We start from the raw sequence: 7,601 nt of genomic DNA, 5'->3' as shown, positions 1-7,601 counted from the left end.
ATCAACAGAAAGAGCTGCTTCTAAGCTAATATGATTTATTGAGTTAAAAATCCTCTTTTTCACATTGCTTAAATCTGGATCTACATGATGACAAATCCAAACGTGCCATTTAAGTTTATCATGTAAATAATAATGAGTTTTCAAAATTAGAATGCAGATCAAAATAGGTCTTTAAATTGCAATGGTCTCTTGGGTCAAAAATGCACTTATTGAATAGTTCACAAATACGAACTGCTTAGATTGTGAGCTTCTATTTATTAAGGCCCATGTGAGTAACTTACACATTTGAGTAGTACTGTTGAACTCAGTAGGATTACTCAGATGTGTAAAGTTACTTACAGGCATAAGTGCTTGCAGTGCTTAGATTGTTAGCGTCTCAGTCTAGGGACTATTTTTTCTTGTACAGTACCAAGCACTTTATCAGCACTTCGATTATACTATTTATTATCAGGAAAATAATATTTCTACCAAACCACATGCAGTGTGATATTTTTTATTTTGTTTTGTAATGCAGTATTCTACTGCAAAAAATGTAAACAAAGTGATTAGGGACCATTTTTTATGTGTGGGCTGGTGAGTACACCTTTAAAAATTATGGGCCCCACTCCCTGCACCTGCATTTGCACCCCTAAATCAGCAAATAACAAATTGCCAGTTTGTATGGACAAAATTTGCATGCAGAAATGTGGGATTCTGTGGGAGTACTGGTTGCCCCTGGGTTTGACATTTTGGCCTTTAATGTTAAACAGCAAAGTTAGTCTTCTAATTGTTCAGCAGAAGGGAAATGTTTTCCTCTTTGACACAGTTCTCTGAACCAGCAGTGATTCCATGGGTAAAACTCAGCCCTGTACAGAGGGCCAACACAAAATCTCTGTACCATTTAAGTCCCACTTAACCTCTCAAAAAAGCCAAAATAGCCCTATTTTGAGGGCTTAAGTGGGGTTTAGGTGGCCCATAGGCCTTGTACCGGCCCTCTGTAACAAGGTGTAAAAATAACCAAAGTCAACTGTTTGAAGGACAAAAGAAATAATCAAGGGCAGATTAGGCAAAATCAGCATCTTTTCCCACTCTGCACCCATCTCATTCTGTATAGACAGAATCCATTTCTTCCTACTTCCTTTGAGTTAATTGTAACTTGCATTGAGTAGTATCATGGAGAGAGGCATAAAAAGCAGCAACAGTAATAGTGCTCAAGGGGAATTAGCAGCTCTACTGCAGAACAGAAATCTCTGAGTAAATGTCCTAGCAATAACTGAGCCAGTTTGATACCAGTCAAAGTCCACACACAGAATACCCCTCTTATAGTACTGTCAAGAATTTGAGTCTGGTAAGCCTCAGGGCACAATGGGAGCTCATTTATAGTGTTCAGCATTTAGCTGATTTTTTTGTTTATTTAGTTTTTTTTATAGTTATTTTTTGTTTTGGCAGATAAATACTCATGGCCAAATAGTGCTTTTGCAGCATTGGCACCTGTAGGGGGCAATGTAGAGTCCCCCACTTACACCCCAGGGGAGCACCAGCAGGTATTATGCTTCAAAGAGAAGAGTGGGCACCATGTCTTTCAGATGAGGATCTAAAACTGTAGTAAGAACATCTTTCAGTGATTTACTTAAACTTTATTCAAGAGTTCTTCTCCTGATGGCTAAAGTGGTGCTTGTAAAATGCACTGCAACATCATCAGTCATTTCACGCTGTACCCTATATTTTTTCTCCTCTAGGCAAACAAAAGTGATGCTATCATAATTAGAACAATATCATGGCAATTATCTCAGTGACAGAACCTGTGATTGAGGTTTTTATTTCTCACAAGACACATTTATATAAAGATGGGTCTGAACCAAAACCCTAGATCCAAACAGCTCACAGTCATAGGGAAAATCAGATCCGAGTATGAATGTTGTGGCTGGCCCCTAGCACAATAATAGGCTGACAGTAAATACTGGATCCAAACGCTGGAGAAATTAAGATCCAGAACCAAATTTTACAGCTCAAGGTCTGAATTGATTTGGTCAGACTGGCTGTGTTCAGGGTACCCCACCTTTGCAATGCAGTGGAGATGCTAGCTGGCTCCTTGGAAAGGCTGTACTCTGTCCTCTTGAGCACAGTGAAGATATTGGCGGGCTTTGTAGACCCATTGGAGAGTCTGTGCCCATTTGTCTGTGTTTCCTTTCCCCCATGTAAGGAGGTGAAGATTTTTTGCTGATCTCTACAGGTCTCCCCTGTGAGAATAAAGACATCCAAGCCGGTCCCTGCAAGACAATGTAAACATCCCACAGTGAAGATGGGTTTACCCAAAGAAAGGGAGGCCCAGGAATCAGTACTGAACATGCATGCTGGAAAAGGTAGGGAGAAAAAAACCCCAAGATCTGTCACAAATGTTAATTAAATCCATGTCTGAATCAAAATTTACTCTGATTCACCATTAATATTTTTCCAAACAAACTCAAATTTTTGCTCACTAGTTGGTCTTCTCCAAAATGTTTATGGAAAATAAACAGACTTTCTTTAAGATTCCATAGAGCAGGTATCAGATATGGAGCGCTCCCTTCCCCCCATCACCCTTCTGCACGACAGCAAAGACTTAATGATTTACGCTGTTTGAAGAGTCATTCAAGCAATTCCACCTGGTCAGTAGCACAGGGTACTTCCTATATGAGCTGGTGCAAGAGACATTTTGCAGCTAAAACTCTTAGGATGTGTTAAGAGCTACACAGGAATGACCGAGGTGACTGCAGACTCGCAGTGCAATGACCTGCATGTTTTGTGTATTTTTTGTGAGTGTCTGGAAAATTATATAGAATCAAATTAAGGCAGCATGCAAAATGAACACGCAGCACATCAACACAGTCTCCATCCTTAATGGCATATGTTACGTAGCTCTCCATTATCAGATGAAAGAAACTCAGGAGACAGAGATCAAAGGGTTCGCTTCCAAGTGATCTTGTCATGCAGCTTCTTAAATGATAATGTAAAGGTTTTAAAAAACATTTAGCATAATTTCTACTAAGTGTCACAGCCTAGTGAACCATTAAGAGTGAACTAGTTCATTGAACCGAACTGAAGTGAACAGATGGAATTCCACCCTCAGTATGCTTGAGAGACTCCATGAACAATACAAAGTCTCCTTTTAAATCTCCTCCTCTGAGCTCGTTACCAGTGCAAATATGTGGTGGGCTCTACAGTCACAAAGGCTGTGGCTCCCTCCTCTAGAAAGCCATGCTGTACTGTATGATTTTTAAAAAATGTACCTTAATTTAGTTTTGCTTTTTCTCTTTGTTTCTCACATAATGTGATGGTCGGAAAAGAGGGTGGACACCCTGATTTCAGCTTGCCAGAGCTTTTTGGCTTACCATCAATCCCATTTTCTCCAGATTTCACTTAAAAACAAAACAAAGCATTTTTCTTGGGAACAGATATTTGTGCCCCTGCAGTTCCGAAATTCTACAGGGGTATGTGGCTTAGGCACTGTTGCCACGGTTGCACTTATGCTCTCTTCTTTGCATTCTCTTTCCTGCTACCCTGCATAATAGACAAATCATGCTGCACAGGTATGCGTGACCTAGCTCTCTCCCCAGTCCCCCTTTTAAAGAGCTGTTTACAGGTTAATCTTCATGGAAATCTGGATCTTTATCGCAGGGCTGAAATTTCCACAGAGTTCGTGATTTTGTGAACAGAGTGTGAGCCATCTCCTCAGGCCAGTTTATAGTAAAGGCCAGTAGGGTGCCTCTAAGCTTCAGCAGGCCATGTAAATCAGTTATGCAGCAGTCCTAAGGATAATCAGCCTGGTGTGGAGGAGAGAATCTGTACCCACCCTGTAGCTGGGAGGTACAGATTTGCTCTGAGGACAGAGAAATCATGCAATATGCTCCTGTTCCCCCAGAAGCAGCCCTCTCCCCATAATCCAGCCTGGACCGCAGGGGTTACTCCAGGACTAGGGCTGCAGTTACAGCTGCACAGGTGACTCACAGGAGAAAGACACAGCATCCTTTCCCCCTCAGACAACCTGACCTTTACTGGAGTGCTGTGGTTGCTGAGGGAGTGAGGGGTTGTTTTCTCCCATTTCCACTCTTCAGGGTCAGAGGTGGATTTTCAGCTTGATGAGCTCTATGCCTCCCCTGAGGTCATCTTACGGGGCTTGACTGCCATACGTAAAGTGGCCAGGCTAGCTGGAGTCATGGATCCTGCCCTGAGGAGAGACTGGGTGGCTGATACATGGCCACATGAGAAGAAGACTCCTCCTCAGGATATGTGCTGCCTTCCAGAGCCTAGACTAGCTGAAAAGATTCTCGGGCCTCCTTGCTGAGGGCAGTAGTAGACCTAATTTTGGCCCAGATTCATTTTCACAGCACACAGTTAGAAGAACAACAGCTTTGCACCCTTCTCAGAACCATATACACTAGCTAATTATGCTCCTGAGGATTGATAGGTTAGCCGTCTGAGTCTTTTCTCACCTTCACCAGGTTTATATTGGTGTAACTCAGTTGACTTCAGTGTTACTCCCAATTCACACCAGTGCAAGTGACATCAGAATCCGGCCCTGAGTATTTTGAATCTTTTCCTTTGCATTAATGCAGTGTTCTGTGCCTGGGCTCTCCAAGTGGCAATCCAGACAAGGTCTTTAAAATATTACTTACCCATTAGAGATCTCTTCCAAAGTCCATTAAATTGTGAAAATGTAAACTAATCTTCTTCGGTGTCCATCTCGATGCCATTTCAGCATTTCAGGCATGTGTTCTTTAGTTACAGAGTCTGCTACATTTTCAAAGATCACGCTAGCCATTTTCATCAGCTCGGTGGCATTCTGAAAGTGCATGGCAAGAATCAACATTTATAAACTGGTAACTGTAGTTGTAAAGAAAGGTTTTTAATTAAAATGGATAATTTCTAGTCTTCTGTTATGTTGTCTGTGAGCCACTAGTACAGGAATTTTACATAAATGGTAGCGGTAGGCTCAAACTGGAATTTGGGATACAAACTCGCCAGGACTGTGGGGCAGTTTGAATCTGAAATGTGCAACTCAGGCCTATTTCTATAATGGGCTGAACTGGACCCCCAAATTTAAACACCTCTGAACTTTGGGGAAGTTTGGGCCCAGACTTCATTGCTCAAAACTAAATTCTGCCACACGCTGCCCCAGGATAGTGTTCAGGGAGGCAGGGTTGTGGGTAGGTAAGGAGGGATGGGGAACCTCTTTCCCCTATACAAGCAGCAAGACAGAAGCTTTCTCATATAGTTCAGGGCATTAGCAGAGGCTGCCAGCAAGACAACACATTCCTAAGGGGGCAGGAGCTGCTGGTTAGTCAGGCGTGCTTAGCCCTTCCCCCATTTGGCTAGAGCGTGTGCTGCAGTCAGCAGCAAGCTCTAACCAGGGGCACACTGCTTCTCAAAAAAGCAGCAAAATACTCTCCTCAGCACATTCTCCTTGCCCACCATAAGATGTCTTGCCTTCGCTGACAGAAGTCTCATCCTTTGCAAAGGATTCGTTTGGCAGTACTTTGGTCTCTTTCCTTTCACTGACCAGGGTAGGATTTAGCCCTACGGTTCTTCTGGCTGTCAAACCAATAGTAAAGCAGAATAGAAATTGGGCTCCCAAGTGTCTTTCTGGTATCACAAATTGTGTCATTTTGGAGAAAGATGGCTTGCACAAACAGTCAGCCCAGAAATGACACTTGCAATTAAAAGTCTGAATAGTTTATATGCTGCAAGACATGTTTCTCACCTATGGGAATTCCAGATTGCTACAATGAACAGAAATGGCCACAGTCTACCACTGAATCTCACTTATCTCACACTCTTATCAAGCCCTTTCTAAACATTCTAAACACTTCCTCCACGAGATGGTGGTCAACTTCCAATGGCAAAGGTATTGTTGCCCTGGATACTGGCAGATGCTTGTCTCATTAAGTGCCCAGTCCTGTAACCTCTACTCATGTGAAAGTAACAATAGTTCAAGGATTGGTCCCTTCATTTGTAGACACAGACAGGAAAGAGTGTTCTCTGACTCATTATCATCTTCCTTTCTTTTTTTTCCTTTCACCATTTACATTGCATGCATATACTTCAAGAACTTGGCTTCAGTCTTGATTGAAATATTTAATGAATATTATTCATTGTTGATATTCTCATGATGTTGTTTTCATTCATTTTAAATCTGCCAAACCTTCCCATTTTTCAAGGATGCCTGGCCTTTTAAATAAGGGAAGCCTTCCGATACCTTTGTTACATCTTTTTGGGACCTCTTTGGCTTATTGCTTTTATCATTTTTACTTTGATTAAAACAAAATGAATAACAATGTCAGGCTCTCCATTTCTTAAATACCTCATACTTTGTCATTATTGTCCACAAACGGTTGATACCAATCAACTTTCTTCAACTCATTCCACTGGCAATATTGATGTGTGTCTAGAACCATTCACAAATATTCCCAGAAGTGTTTCCAATCTGGTGATATTATGATAATTTAGACCTAAGGGCTTATTAGCTTCCATGTTATTCATTTCACCTAGTTTCATTTCCTTGGACTAAGTCCAGAATAGCCCCTGGTCTTGTTGATTGCTCCTCAAACTGAAGAAGCAGTTCTATACACCACACTTAGAAACATGCATCCATCCTTAATGACTTCACTACTGCTATACCCATCAGTGTCAGGGTAATTGAAATTCCACTATAGTCACTGCCTCTGTCTGTTTACAGCTTACTCCTTATCTATATAAGCATTTCCTGATCAACTATTTTGTTTTAACCACGTCACTGGTCAGCTCAGTTTCTTTGTGATTGTTTTATACCATGTGAAAATCTCCTTATTCATGCTCTGCCTCTCAGATTTTTGGTAAGTTAAATGAAAAAAATAGCATTATGAGGCTCACATTATCTGATGTTTTTCCCCCCAGTTAGGATTAGAGTAAGTGCTCATTTTAGGCCACTTGCCAAGTATACAATGAGTGGTTGCTCAAGTCTAAAAGAAAATGGAGAAAAAAAATTAGGGGGGCAAAGAGAGGGAAGCTGTTCCAAATATACAAGTTATATGAGGTCTCTTTTCTACAGTTTTCCTAGAAAATTAGGTGGGAGGATTAAAGTTGCAACTTGGGTTGCTTTAAATCACACAACTTGCACTTGCTAAGGAAGGCACCAGAGGTCTTACTGACTCTGGGAGCATTACAGGCTCATATTTTCACACAGCGTAACTGATCTTGAACAATGTCTCCAATTTATTAGGCACAAACAGGCTTTAAGAAGCCAGTGTTTCATTTTTAACCTAAGCAGTTTTTCTTTAAATAAAACTTTGAGTTAGATTCTCCTCCTTGTATTGTAACTCTGGGTATGGTTGGAGGTTTTTTTTCCACATTCATTTAAAAAAATTCCTGCCAAGATTTTAGTGTTCGAGAGCATCGATTCTCAGCCTTTTCCATACCAGGACCCAACTGGGACTCGCCTCTTCTTTAGCAATTTGGGAAAGACCAAATGGTCACAAGCTTCTGACACCTATTCTTGTGTGCCAGTTGAGAATCCCTTCTTCAGAGCAAGGGTTGAGAACATTTGGCCTTTATCTGAAGAGCCAAAACATATCTTTGCCCCTTGTCTTAAAATGTGCATCAGCAGG

The 7,601-nt window shown here is 41.4% G+C and overlaps 1 long non-coding RNA gene across 1 annotated transcript; it reads right to left on the bottom strand.

The window, feature by feature from the left end:
• Positions 1-1,647: 1,647 nt before the first annotated feature.
• On the bottom strand, positions 1,648-6,920 carry LOC140905923 (uncharacterized). Its single transcript, XR_012156985.1, has 3 exons — positions 6,868-6,920; positions 4,635-4,801; positions 1,648-2,249 (listed from the first exon to the last, which is right to left on the bottom strand). It is a non-coding gene; the product is annotated as an uncharacterized lncRNA (long non-coding RNA).
• Positions 6,921-7,601: the final 681 nt, after the last annotated feature.

Source organism: Lepidochelys kempii, chromosome 2 (assembly GCF_965140265.1).
Source record: "Lepidochelys kempii isolate rLepKem1 chromosome 2, rLepKem1.hap2, whole genome shotgun sequence".
Lineage (NCBI taxonomy): Eukaryota > Metazoa > Chordata > Testudines > Cheloniidae > Lepidochelys > Lepidochelys kempii.
Note: the sequence above shows the minus strand (reverse complement) of the source record. Positions and strands in the feature narration are given on the sequence as shown.